The sequence below is a fragment of the Osmerus eperlanus genome, chromosome 3 (genome assembly GCF_963692335.1).
Source record: "Osmerus eperlanus chromosome 3, fOsmEpe2.1, whole genome shotgun sequence".
In the NCBI taxonomy this organism is placed as follows: Eukaryota; Metazoa; Chordata; class Actinopteri; order Osmeriformes; family Osmeridae; genus Osmerus; species Osmerus eperlanus.
Window position 1 is genome coordinate 19507138 of NC_085020.1, and position 15409 is coordinate 19522546.

Below are 15409 nucleotides of genomic sequence, written 5' to 3' on the forward strand. Positions count from 1 at the left end.
CCCTAAAACAACAAGTCTATTCCAAATCCTCCAAAACACACAACTAATCATCATCACGAAAGCGAACACAAACAGCCCTTTATACACATTCCAAACCTTTTAAGACTTGTGAAATCAAGCTAAAAGTATACGCATTTCAACGGATAAGTTACTGCAGCGATTTAACAATGGCCAGCTTTGCACACACTAGTTTAATAGCAGACAAAAGCCCAGATCTTTCCACAACCATGACCTGCTTTCTACCATCCATCCATGCACTACCAAATTAGCATGTGCCCAGGCCACCTCTTCTCTCTGTGCTCAGGTCACTACCCTCCTTCCCCCCAGAGGACTCTCCCACCTGGGTTAATACCCGCTCATTACACCAGGGCAGGAGACCAGGGCCAGTTAAATTGACCGTCTGATTACGACCGCCGGCTTCCCCTTACAGGTCCTGCCCCGCTCTCCTGGTTCCAGCCCGCTAGGCCAGGAGGATGGACCCAGCGCACACAAGGCCTGTCTTTGTGTCCCTCGCTGTGCTGGGAAATCGAAAACGTTTCTCTCCGAGGCCGCAGAGAGGGGGTGAACAGGCCCAAGAAGAAGTAAAAAAAGAAAAAAGAAACCAGTCTTCTCAAGTGTCAGTTGGAGGCGCTGTGCAGGTGAAGCCAAGGAGGACGGCACAGACAGCGAAGCCGTTTCAGGAGGGCTGATTTGGAGAATTTTGGTTTTGATCTTTAAAAGGGAGCGGATTTGTCTCAATGGTGAATATGTAGACATAAATGACATGGTTGATTGCGCACATATGATTCGAGGTACGGCAAGAATGTCCAATGCTGCCGAAGACATTTCCGAACGTGACGCCGGCCACTCGAGACATAGATAGCCCACCTGTATTAAGTGCATTGCCGTTTGAATGGTTTGAATATCACACAGGAACATTGATGTCTTGGAAGGGACAAAGGCTCGAGCTGTGTCAGGCCACCACTCTGTCTCTGCGGGGCCTATTGTGCTTTGACAGCTTGACCTGTGTCATTTCCAGGATAAGGCTTATCCTCCTTAGATTTCTATGGGTTTCGAATGGCCCACTACTCCACCCACTTCAGGTGTGTTGGAGCAGTGCATGTACCACCAGTTACCTCTCAGTCGGGACAAAGCTACACGAAGGATCACCGGGTGTAAACGTATGAACGTTTAGTCTGACGAAATCGAAACCATTTGATCCCATGAAGCCTGATCTATTCTGTGTGAAGAGCGTAAAGGTGATTGGGAGTTCACCCGTATAGACGTGAGGAATCTGGGGTCAGGTTCCCATCATCCTGTTCTTGGGTCAAACAACCGCACATACACACAGCAACAACAACATATTGGCATCTAGCAAAGTTATGTATTAACTGATTGGCAGTTACACTGTAACATAAGTTGAGCAACTAATTGTGTGTGTGTTAAGCAGCTGGTAGACGATGCATAGAACAAAGCAGGTCTTTTAAATAATCAACCTGCAAGCCAACTGAAAAGTGAAGCCAAAACGTCCTGTTACATTTTTGTACCAGGAATTTGATAGAAAATAAAGAAAGGCCTTGATTTAGATGAGGTAGGACTCCTTCAAGTACCACAGTGGTTTAATAAAGAAGCTGGAGATCTCATATTTCGTTTTATTTAGTCATTCCTCTAACTGGAACAACTACGTAGCATAGATGCTACTCATACCAGTCTGTCACAGGATCACTGGCAGTAATTGGTTTAAATAAAATGTTTACAAAATGACTGAAGACCTTTCACTGAGAAGCTCTGTAGTCACACCAATAAAGGAGTTTTAATCTCAATCTATTCTGGCCCCTTGGAACCAACAATGTTGAATGAGCTCCTCTCTTCACAAGAAAGAACCTGGTTTAACAGGCTATATAATCTGACCATTCAAGGTGCTGATTATCCTCATTATGTTTCCAGCAAGTCCTTACCGGCATTGGCTCTTCAATCACATTTAATTAACGAGACACAATGGCCGCTCCAGATGTACAGTGGAATCAATAGACCCTGAGCAGGCACAGTGATTGGCCTCGATCTGTGCTTTTGTCGACCTTGCTCCTCAGCGATCTAATCCCCCGAGATGATGAGAGATTGGGTCCTATCCCAGAATGCCCCTGTCAGGGGAAAGATTAAATCAAACCCTTGAGCTGTCCCACCTGGGCCGGGGGCCAGGCTAGAGATACGCCGGAGAGTTCTACAAAGCCATGTTGGAGCATAGTAATGCCTTTTCCTCTACTGGTCCTTCATGTCCCCCCTACATAGGTTTGGTGGTCTGTCCCGGTGTCTTTGATGGAACATACCAAGTTGCAGGTTAAGGGGTGTTTTAAGGCTGAATTACATTGCCCCACCAAGGGTTAGTTTCTCGATGTTTCCAAAGTTACTTTATTGATTTACTACCTCCACTTAACAGCGTTGCCATTGGCAACCAATTATGAACCTGGTGCTTGTAATAACGGCTTTTGCCAAATGTAGGTCAACTATGGATACCTCTTAGTAACACAAAAAAAGTGAAACCTAAATTTGAACAAGCACAAGCCTGTTGTTTTGGGAATGGTTACTTCATTTGTGTGGAAAAAGATGGAGAGCAACTGAAATTGCCACATGGGTAGAAATCGTTTTCTTGCCAACATTATGCCAAACATATTTCCTACCCTCTTTGTTGATATTAGCAACGCAATAAAGATGTTGGTGATCTGTTTACCATTACACACTACCATTAGTGAATCATCACCTTGGAAACCAAAACAGAATATCACACTCCTGGTTTAAACACAGAACCTACCTGTGTTTGACTGCAGCAAGCTGTGCAACAATCTACTTATTTATCTACTATAGAAACACAGCAGACGTTTACTTCACTCCTTGGTTTTAGCTTGTTTAATAGCCCCTTCCCCTGTGTAGAACAGTCTTATCTGATTTGTCATATAGATTCAAGATAACTTGAACTCAATAGATCTATTGGTTTGTCACCAGAGAAGACACACATGGATATATGCTAATGTCTGTAGGAGATCCCTATCAGTCAGTGTAGCAGCCCAGGCCTGAATACAAGGGAGTGGCCCCACACCCCACACCACCTCCCCCAGGGTCAGTGACAGGCCCTGGGCAGGTGCCTCAGGCTTCAGCCAGGTCTTATCAGCGAGGAGGACCAGACCTGCTTGTTCGGGATCAATGGTCGTCACCTGCTCCTTCAGTCTAAGGACTAACCCCAAATTAACCACAGGCCCTCCCCTGCTCTGTAATGGAGCACTGGTTCGGGAACAGCTGGTTAAAAATGGCTGATGTCCTTCCACTTTGTGCTCCTCTACACACCGTGTTCTCTGCTAACTTGGGTGGGGATTTCTCCCGACCACACAACGAGCTACAGAAGAATGTGTTTAAGTAAAAGTAGAGGACAAACCCAGGTTGGTGAGGATACATCCATCAGTCAGTCTCCCTCTCTCTAGCTCGACAATGACAACCTGTTTCCTTGTCTTCAATGACATCAACATGAGGTAATCACAATCTGGTGACAGCTGTGATGAAGGTCCAGCACAACCTCCATATCCTGAGGGCTGACCTGTTTCAGTGAACTAAATTAAGACCCTGTCTCAAAGGCTACGATGTCACTGCCATTACAAACACCTGCTTGAGTGTGTGTGTGTGTGTGTGTGTGTGTGTGTGTGTGTGTGTGTGTGTGTGTGTGTGTGTGTGTGTGTGTGTGTGTGTGTGTGTGTGTGCGTGTGTGTGTGCAGCCTAACTATGACAAATGGATGTTCCTGCATGTTCACATTCACTCATGTAGGAATTGTGTGCAGAGTTCTGGGAGTGGAGCTCATCTCCTCCTAACTCATCTGAACGCCTCTTCTACTGTCTCCAGCCTCCTCTACTGTCTCAAGCCTCCTCTACTGTCTCCAGCCTCCTCTACTGTCTCCGGCCTCCTCTACTGTCTCCAGCCTCCTCTACTGTCTCCAGCCTCCTCTACTGTCTCAAGCCTCCTCTACTGTCTCCGGCCTCCTCTACTGTCTCCGGCCTCCTCTACTGTCTCCGGCCTCCTCTACTGTCTCCAGCCTCCTCTACTGTCTCCGGCCTCCTCTACTGTCTCCAGCCTCCTCTACTGTCTCCAGCCTCTCCTCTCCAGCCTCCTCTACGGTCTCCAGACTCTCCTCTCCAGCCTTCTCTACTGTCTCCAGCCTCTCCTCTCCAGCCTCCTCTACTGTCTCAAGCCTCCTCTATTGTCTCCAGCCTCCTTTACTGTCTCAAGCCTCCTCTATTGTCTCCAGCCTCTCATCTCCAGCCTCCTCTACTGTCTCAAGCCTCCTCTATTGTCTCCAGCCTCCTCTACTGTCTCAAGCCTCCTCTATTGTCTCCAGCCTCTCCTCTCCAGCCTCCTCTACTGTCTCAAGCCTCCTCTATTGTCTCCAGCCTCTCCTCTCCAGCCTCCTCTACTGTCTCAAGTATCCTCTACTGTCTCCAGCCTCTCCTCTCCAGCCTCTTCTACTGTCTCCAGCCTCCTCTACTGTCTCCAGCCTCTTCTACTGTCTCCAGCCTCCTCTACTGTCTCCAGCCTCTTCTACTGTCTCCAGCCTCTCCTCTCAAGTGTCTTCTACTGTCTCCAGCCTCCTCTGTCTCCAGCCTCTCCTCTCCAGCCTCCTCTACTGTCTCAAGTATCCTCTACTGTCTCCAGCCTCTCCTCTCCAGCCTCTTCTACTGTCTCCAGCCTCCTCTACTGTCTCCAGACTCTTCTACTGTCTCCAGCCTCCTCTACTGTCTCCAGACTCTTCTACTGTCTCCAGCCTCTCCTCTCAAGTGTCTTCTACTGTCTCCAGCCTCCTCTGTCTCCAGCCCCCTCTACTGTCTCCAGCCTCCTCTACTGTCTCCAGCTTCTCCTCTCCAGCCTCCTCTACTGTCTCAAGCCTCCTCTACTGTCTCCGGCCTCCTCTACTGTCTCCAGCTTCCTCTACTGTCTCCAGCCTCCTCTACTGTCTCCAGCCTCCTCTACTGTCTCCGGCCTCCTCTACTGTCTCCGGCCTCCTCTACTGTCTCCGGCCTCCTCTACTGTCTCCAGCCTCCTCTACTGTCTCCAGCCTCCTCTACTGTCTCCAGCCTCTTCTACTGTCTCCAGCCTCCTCTACTGTCTCCAGCCTCTTCTACTGTCTCCAGCCTCTCCTCTCAAGTGTCTTCTACTGTCTCCAGCCTCCTCTGTCTCCAGCCTCTCCTCTCCAGCCTCCTCTACTGTCTCAAGTATCCTCTACTGTCTCCAGCCTCTCCTCTCCAGCCTCTTCTACTGTCTCCAGCCTCCTCTACTGTCTCCAGACTCTTCTACTGTCTCCAGCCTCCTCTACTGTCTCCAGACTCTTCTACTGTCTCCAGCCTCTCCTCTCAAGTGTCTTCTACTGTCTCCAGCCTCCTCTGTCTCCAGCCCCCTCTACTGTCTCCAGCCTCCTCTACTGTCTCCAGCTTCTCCTCTCCAGCCTCCTCTACTGTCTCAAGCCTCCTCTACTGTCTCCGGCCTCCTCTACTGTCTCCAGCTTCCTCTACTGTCTCCAGCCTCCTCTACTGTCTCCAGCCTCCTCTACTGTCTCCGGCCTCCTCTACTGTCTCCGGCCTCCTCTACTGTCTCCGGCCTCCTCTACTGTCTCCAGCCTCCTCTACTGTCTCCAGCCTCCTCTACTGTCTCCAGCCTCCTCTACTGTCTCCAGCTTCCTCTACTGTCTCCGGCCTCCTCTACTGTCTCCGGCCTCCTCTACTGTCTCCGGCCTCCTCTACTGTCTCCGGCCTCCTCTACGGTCTCCAGCCTCTCCTCTCCAGCCTCCTCTACGGTCTCCAGACTCTCCTCTCCAGCCTTCTCTACTGTCTCCAGCCTCTCCTCTCCAGCCTCCTCTACTGTCTCAAGCCTCCTCTATTGTCTCCAGCCTCCTCTACTGTCTCAAGCCTCCTCTATTGTCTCCAGCCTCTCCTCTCCAGCCTCCTCTACTGTCTCAAGCCTCCTCTATTGTCTCCAGCCTCCTCTACTGTCTCAAGCCTCCTCTATTGTCTCCAGCCTCTCCTCTCCAGCCTCCTCTACTGTCTCAAGCCTCCTCTATTGTCTCCAGCCTCTCCTCTCCAGCCTCCTCTACTGTCTCCAGCCTCCTCTACTGTCTCCAGCCTCTTCTACTGTCTCCAGCCTCCTCTACTGTCTCCAGCCTCTTCTACTGTCTCCAGCCTCTCCTCTCAAGCGTCTTCTACTGTCTCCAGCCTCCTCTGTCTCCGGCCTCCTCTACTGTCTCCAGCCTCCTCTACTGTCTCCAGCCTCTCCTCTCCAGCCTCCTCTACTGTCTCCAGCCTCCTCTACTGTCTCCAGCCTCCTCTACTGAGAGTTAGTGGCAGAGTGGGCAGCTACTTTAAATGATATACAAAGCAATGTTGATATACTGTAGCCTACATCCAGGCTATGTATATGGCATGTTCGGTCATACATCTAGGCAGGAAATATTGATTTGTTGCAAAAGCAGTGTGTGCACAAAGTAAATATTGGTTGAGTATTCCCATAAAGATGCTGTTGGATGGTGGGCATGGACATCTTTGTCAGGGCTATTATGCTATCTCTCTCCTTTTCCATCCTTTAATATGTATCTGGTCATCTAACCCATCACCCTCTCACTCAGCTCCAACCGTCTCTCCTTCTCCACCCTTTATCTCTCACTATTCTCCATCTCACTCACTCCCCCTCTCTGTCTTCTCTCTTGTTCATTCCTCCCCCTCTTCCGCTCCCTTTATTTTCTCTTGTTCTTTACCCTCTCTCTTCTCTATCTCTTGGTCCCCCCACACCCTCTTCCCTCTCTCTTCCCTCTCTCTTCCCTCTCTCTTCCCCCTCTCCTCCCCCTCCACATGGATAAGAACCCGCTGAATCAAAGCAGGCCAATGAACAAGGCCCCCTCTTTTCAGCAGAGTGATAAAAAGTTAATAGGTAGTATGTGACCGGGCTTAGATTCCTGGGTAATTGCCTTGAGCTGCGTCAACCTTGATGAAGTGAGTTAACCCACAGCGACGGAAAAACACCAAAAGCAACCTCAACCAAGCTATCAGGCCCGGATAGCTTAATGATGAACTTGCTGTAATAAACTGTTGACTAACAAAGGGAAACACATGCATCAACATTTCAAGTCCATGTGCAGAGAGGCGGTTGCACATTACAAGTCTCTTAAAAACAGAAATATGTCTAGCGAAGAATTAAAAAAAAGCAGTTATCTGTAATATTCACCTATTAAAAACGTTTAACCACTTGTAAATGTGGTTTCATATTATAGGTGCAGGTAATATCATACTCATTAAAAACTAAAGTTTGCCACGATCGCTTTGAAAGACAATAACAGCGACAATGTACATCTCAGTATATTTGGTTTTCCTGCCATAAACACATCATAAAAAGCCCATCTGCTGTGATCTTATCTGTCCACGGACTGACCCCCCCCCCCCCCCCAGCGCCCGTCTACACCACGTCGCCCTCGCTCACTCTCTCTCTACAGGTCTGGAAGCTGGACCTCACTGCCTGCCAAGACCAGCGCCCAATAAATTCAATCACGGTCAAACATTAAACAATTGTAAATGGGCCTGTGAGATGTGCCAGAACACCAGTGTTTTCTAAACTAAAGGTCTTATCTGTGTCATACTGCATCTAGTCAGATAGAGGGTACGTTCTCTGGTCGAGAAGGGTTAAGGCGGCACTTTGCTTAAGCAGTAAACGGAATATGACTCGCATGCTTTAGCAATATTATGAAAATGTCATGAAGAAGCTTACATAAACACTTTAGAAGGCCTATCCCACGTGTCTCCATTGATATACCGGGAAATTGTTACAAATGATCTGTGAGGTATGCCCTAAACACACATTCTAGGCCTTACCCAGCGTTTACAAAGGCTTAAGGAACTATGTACGAGATCAACTGCTTTAAGGTGTGACTGAGCTTTCTGATCCCTGTGGCCTCCGCCGGTAGGATCGGAGGAACACAGGCACTGTTACAGACAGAACAGGACGGGCTTGTGTCCTACGGCGGTCCTGTCACTCCACACCCTGGCTCAGCCCATCGCTGGTCCATCAGACCCAGACCAGACCCCCACCCTGGCAGCCGGGAGGAGGGCAGCGGTGGGGCCTGGTTTCACTCCTCACTAGCCTGGAGCACCACTGATGGTTGGAGATAGAGGAGAGAGGGACAAGATGGATGGGCCGGTGATGAAGGAGGAGGGCAATGACAAGGGGGGTAAAGAGGGAGAGAGAGTGGGATGGAGGGAAGGGGGTTGGGACGGGTAAAGAGACAGGGAGGGAGAGACAAAGAGAGGCAGACCGACAGGGAGGGAGATGGAGATTGGGCGAGAGTTGGAGGAAGGGCGACAGAGAGGGGAAGAGAGAGAGAATAAGGAGAGGGAGAGAGAGAAAGATGAAGAGAACAGAAGAGGGCTGAGGTGACAGAGGAGTGCGGTTGCTGGGAGAAGGTAGGTGAAAGGTACAAGCCATTTTGGCTGACTTCATAGACAGACTGAAGGAAAGGCCTGAAGTACAGGTGTACTGTGCACTGTGTTGAGAGTTGCATCCTTGCTAAGAATAGGTATAGACCTACCCAGTATGGTAGGTACAGGCCTTTATAGGTTAGGTACAGTACTACCAAGTACCAATCAGGGAGATTGATGGCACTGTCAGCAACTACAACATACACTGTGGGGTCATATAGTAGACGAGATACCAAATCTTTGTCTCTCTCAACTTTGACAAAAACTAAATGGTGGCTTGACTTGTTGCAAGGGGGCCGCCTGTGTTCTGTTTTTAGCTTGTTTAGCTGGTGAGAGCCCAGAGTAGAGGCAGTTGGTGTACTGGACCATGCTGGGAGCCACCTGTCCAGACCACATGGACTCTGTTGAGTGATACTTCCATGAGGTACATGTGGCTTTGTTCACAAAAGTCCTAAATAATGCTCAACATCTAATAGCTATTCAGAGAATTATATTTACATGACTCACAATAAACAATCAATGCATGTTCTGACATCCTTTATTTTCATTTTTACGTATTTGTTCTCCTTTGTTAATTATCATTGGGACTTTGACTGTAGATAAATGATATTGTACTGTATGTTTTATGCAGCACTTACCAAAAAATAGACCCGCTATGGCCATAGGACTAAAACATAACCATCGATGTTCACTTGGGGTTTGTTTGAGTGACAGTTAGGGACTGAGGTCAGTTTAAGGTCTCCGGACAGCAGGACACACACAGAGGAACAGTCTGCTTTCCAGAGCTACCGGGGAGTCCATACCACTGTCTATTATATTCAAAATATAGTGGTGCACAATTACGTGTTTGATCGTTTTCTTTTCCTTGCATGATTACATTGTATGTAAAAATGTTAAAGACAAACTGATGATAAATGTTTTTTAAGCTTTCTTGACTGTTTTTCGTTTAGAAAACTGCGCACTGCACACTTTCGCAAAACACATTCCTGACCAGCTGTGCGCAGTGTAGCCGAGAAGATTCATTTTTAAATGTATTGTCAAATTTCTCGGTTCAGCAACTGAATATATCGATCATGACTGTTTCAACCATGTGTTAAATGGAGCCTAACAATAGCCTTTGTTAGGTTATTAAAAATGTCTTCAACAGCTGTGAACTGGTCGGACAACGGCCCCACAATAGGCTGCAAACACATAAGAATCGGTGCCAAGACTGAAAAGTGAAACCTTTGCTTACTCTGCAACACTGACTTTGCATAGCATACAGTTTTATTTAGACACGCTTCAGCAAGAAATATAAACTCCTTCTTAAAGTGTGTGATAGTTTGCTAAATCAAATCGTCGTATGTTGACTTATTGAAACAGTGTATGACAAATTACTCACCTCTGTAAACCTTCAACGAAGATTGTTGATAAAGTACGTTTAGTAGCAGAAAGCAGCGTAGGCTAGATCTCTTCGCCTATAGCCTCAATGTATAACCATGTTGCCGGTTACCCGTGGCTGACAGGGCGCTAAAATAGCGGAGGACCCGGAGGCTGGAGAGAGGGCGAGGGCGGAGTTGAAGGGCAGGTGAAGTTAGCCTAGTATTTGCAGCGAAGACCAACTCAAAATGATACATTCGGAGGTGGTAATTTTTACATTTTAAATGATTTAGCCTACAATAAGATTTTCTGTTTGAGAGATTGGGAATCACAGATAAAGGCGTAAAAAGTTCAGATGAAGAAAAGCATCTTGTCTTGAATATGAGAGGCATCGTTTTCATTCATGATGAAATCCAACCGGCTATTCAACATTGTTAGACAAGAAGTTAAGGACAATAAATCAGGTTCTGACATTCACCAAGACTCCAGAACTGGTGAATGCCACGCGTAAATGTGCAAATGTGCATAGAATCAACATGAAATGTATTTGGTAACACTTTGATCAATATACTACAGTTAATTAGAGAGCACTAATTAATAACCTTTTTTTTTAAAGTGAATTACCTTTCACCACTCTGCCCGAGTGGAGCCAGGCCTGAGTGGGTAGACTGAAAATTACAAACGGAACCTTTTGCGATAAAAGTACATTTAATTCATAATTGAAATCCATAACATTGTTTGTACAAATAATTACCAAAAGTATTGAATAGCATCTACGTCAACCAACTATGTCAACCAACTATGAACCCCCTGCTATTTCCATCTCCCCACCCCTTCACTACAAGATAGCCTGACTTACTGATCAGTAACCTTGCACAGAAAAAAGCATTTCTGTGTGGAATTTGCATGTTCTCCATGTGCCTCCCTCACATGGGTTTCTCACAAAATAACCAGAATACAAATAAACATGCAGAAAATATGTCTCTCCTGCCCGTGTCCCTGGCCAGGACATGGCTGTGCACTTGGACTTGGCCTCAGGTTGCTGTTGATATGGCTGACCGCTGCTGTTGGCTGTGACAGTTAAGTTACATGCTATGATTTTATGCTACAATCACATCAAAAGTGTGTAATACTGTAAAAAAAAAAAGGAAGAAAAAAAGTTAATTTTTAAATAAAAAGAATTGATGCGTCAGGGTTCGAGTCCGGTCTTGGCTGTGTGCTGCATGTCTTCCCCTCTCTCCCTTCCTTTCCTGTCACACTTCTCTTAAATAAACTGTCCAATAATGCATGAACAATGACACAAATTTCTGTAGGTTAGGTGGTTCGGGGATGGCAAAGGGGAAGGGTCCAAGGGATCGAGGTGGTTCTGGGGGGGTTGTGGTTGGGTGGGTTCTTGGGTGGGGGTGGGGGGGTCTGTATAGGTCCCTCTCATTAAAGTTGTTGGGGGGGGGGATAGGTCCATGTTCAGAACAGGAGCAAAGTCGGGTTATTGTAGAACAGAGGGTCTGTGCTTGGCGATCCAGCTTGGATCAAAAGCTATGGAGAGCGATGGGATGAGATCCTATGAGTGTACGTGTACAGTATATATCTTGGCTAATGAAAATAAACCCACTATGAAAGTATGATTACATAATTACAGTGGTACTGTAACTGGCTGTGTGATTTTTTCCACTTTCAGTATTAAACAGCATCAATGACCGTTATTGAATGATTATTTATTAGATACTGCCCCCTTGTGGCACATTTCTGAAGTGAGCCTTTCCTGTCATGCATTCCTCAGTTGTGACTGGCATTTCTTGCCATTTTTAGCAGGCTGACTGAAGTTACCATAAGAGCAGGTTAATATAATGCAACAAACATAAAGACAACAGCATCAGACCCCAGCTGGCAGCTCATAGTAGGGGCTTCTCTTTATGAAGACTCACTCTCTCAATCAGATCTTTTGTCCTCATTCATAGAAACTCTGAATGCAGCTCTCCTGACCAGGCCACTGGCAACAACACAGAAGGAGACTTTGTGGGCTTTCCTCTGTAAACCCAAAGATTCCCAGACTCTCCTCAGAACTGATTACAGCTTGAAAGGCTTTGAAATCTCATTAATGAATGCTGGTTCCCTGACTGCCTCGTTAATCTTCCCCCTGCAAGGCCACAGTGCTAATGTGGGCCAACACCAATTAGACCAATCAGATTAATTCAGCCTAAACGCGTGACTCGACCAAAAACAGGCCCACAGCTGGGCTCTATGACTGCAGTTATATGTGATTTGCCCACATATTTCTGTCTTCAAGACGTGTATTGTTTCAATCTTGGGTGTGAATCTATCTGCAAATTGCAGAGTGTGGGAATCTCTAGGTCTACTCTCACAAGGCGTTCTCTGCCAACCTCACACCGCACCAGACACATTAACCTGACTTTAGTAGACCAGTCAATTTTGCAGAATCAGTGATCTGACTTTAGTAGACTTTGCACACACTTTATTCTGACACAAAACATGGTGCTTCCTGAAATGGGGGACTCATCCATGTTTGTAGTCAAAAAAGGGGGATGAATAGAAAGATGGAAGGACTGAATAAATAGGGCTTGCATGATTACTATTTTACATTACATTTAGTCATTTAGCAGACGCTCTTATCCAGAGCGACTTACAGTAAGTACAGGGACATTCCCCCGAGGCAAGTAGGGTGAAGTGCCTTGCCCAAGGACACAACGTCAGTTGGCATGACTGGGAATCTAACTGGCAACGTTTGGATTACTAGCCCGATTCCCTCACCGCTCAGCCACCTGACTCCACTATTCCACAGTCCAGTGTTGCTACATGCAGTTTGAAAACAATGTAACTTAAACTAAACAACCTTTTTACTGACTGGAGAGTCACTGTAAAGAATCAGGCTTCCCATCACTCAGGGCGGGCGAGGGGTGCTGCAGGTCGTGTCCAGTACAGATGGGTTTGGCTGCAAACACACAGGGGAGGCCTATCAGCAGTTTTTATCAACACTTCTGACTGCAAAACCAACCTCAGTGTGAGTGATTCAAGCCCTTCTAGAAGCAATAGAATGTGGAAAAAGTTCGGAAATTTGTCTGTGTTCACTCAGCCTACTCGTTAGAGATAGGGGGAGGTAGATTAGAGGGAGATTAGGGGTAGATTAGAGGTATATTACAGGTAGGGGTGGTAGATTAGAGGTATATTAGAAGTAGATTTCACAGGACGGATTTCCTTCCTCCTGACCAGAGAGGGAACAGGTTGCGCTTCTGCCCCTCCTCACATCACAACAAACAATGTAGAATTGAACTTGGACATTAATTAAATAAAGTGGCATCTATGAAGGAAAACAGCAGCCAGTGGACAAAGTCAAAAGCCATGGTGTTGACCAAGTCTGGGGTGTACTGTGAGAACAGACATGGACATATTGATGTCTCTATCCCGGAGCTACAACTGCTAACAGCAAGATGGTGCAGCGTGGGAACTGGAGTTCCTTTATCTGCTTGTTTTCCGGGTCTGCTTAATGTTTGTCCTTAGACATGGATAACGATGAACCAAAACACTGGCAACAAGCTGGTGGGCAAACGGGCCTGGGTGATGACACTCCCACCCACAAACAGGACCACATCTCCACAAGGATCGTGGAAATGTTTCATTAAGGAATGAATGACCTTCCTGTTCCCAGAGTGACTCATAAAGACATTGAGGGTTCAAGGACTAGAAGCATACAGTACGTTACTGGGCGTGGAACTATCTTCACTCATGTTGTCAAGTAGGTTTTAAATGACTTAGTTATTGTATGGACTAGGTTCTATATGGACTAGGTAGTATATTGACTATTGACTGTTTGGAGTTCTTTTGTTGTGTTCGTTCTGTTTTTATATGTGTAATGCTATGGTCTGTAGTTTAGATAATTTGAGTGTTCACCTTGATTGGGAATGTTGTCTAGTTAGATGGCCATCCAAGCTGTCAGCTGTGATGGTGTGTCTGGCCAAATAATCAATTGTGAGCGTTGGTCCGCTCAACGCTAGCCCGCGCAACAGTAACGTTGTTTGCTTTCAAAGTGCGGCTTATATTCTAGTGCGGTTTATACTCCGATTTACAAACACAAAGTGCTCATTCTGGGGGGGTGCAACTTATACACGATGCGGCTTATTTTCCGAAAAATACGTTAAGTACTGTATGGACTAGGAATTATATGGACTAGGTAATGTGTGGACAAAGAAGGTATTGTGAGGGTTAAGCATTGATGGACTTGGACTTGGTAGGTACTGTGTAGTTAAGTATTGTATGGACTAGGTACCATATGGGCTGTTTACGATCAACACTACTGCACTACGGAATAGGCTGGTTCAGACTGGGGGTTGGCGGGGGGAGAGAGACATTTTCAAAACCAGCCAGGTTTAGACAGGTGGCCACACATTCACACACTACACCCCACCACACACATTCACACACTACACCCCACCACACACATTCACACACTACACCCCACCACACACATTCACACACTACACCCCACCACACACATTCACACACACATGCATACCGTCAACAACACTGTAAATTTACAGTGAACATGCTGTGCTTGATACAGTATATACCAGGTCTATGGTACTGCTTACATTCAGTCACTATATTAAAGTATTTGAGCTCAAGTCTCAACCATGATTTCTTGAGGAAAACTATTTGTTTAGTCAAGTCTTTGAGGCCTTAAGGTGAATAGTTTCGAGTGCCAGCGCGGGTCTCTAGTCTATACAGGGTGCATGATTTAGAGCAGCTGAGCAGGTCTGCTCGTGTCCCCTACTCACTGAGTTTGTTCAGAGTTCCTTGTCGAGGTCAATGCCACCTCTCTATCGCCATGTGTGCCGATTGTGAGTGTGAGACCATAAATGAGGATGTTGAATAATGGCGGAAAGATAACCAGTTCTAAAGACAAGAAATTGTGGTTACTTGTAAGTCTAATGAGCCATATACAGCAAAAAAAAGATAAGAGACCCCCTGCACCTTTTTCTTTCCTTTTTGTTAAACGTTGAGAAGGACAATTTTGAGTGAAGAACAGAAGGCTCACATAAAATTGTTCTGAGAAAAAGAATACTTATAAAAGTGTGAGGATACGTAACAATATCGTTTTGTGACAGAACTTCCACACCTTCATTCATTTCACCCCATTTGTGTTGCAAAGCCGAATGTTTTCTCAAAAGCCCTGAATCTTTTTGGTAAAAATTTGGGTTGTCATTTTCGGCAAATATAAAAATATAATAGTAAAAATACTATTAGTCCAACTAATAGTTCATATTACATAAAGCTCACCAAACTATTTTGCGCTCAAATTAATGCTAAAAGATTCAAATTCGCATTACCTGTGAAAGTCCCTATCTGATCTGACATCAAACCTAGACTAGGCCCTAAAATTCACAGTATACTCACTACATAAAAGCTATACTACACCACTGTGTATTCAATACCATCATAGCACAAGGAATTGGATGCCTCTTTCTCCACAGGCAACCACTTCACAGGTTTTTAAATCCTGCCTAGAGACTGAGAAGTCGGAGAACTCATGCAAAAATTTAACGAGATAAATTTGACTAAGCTT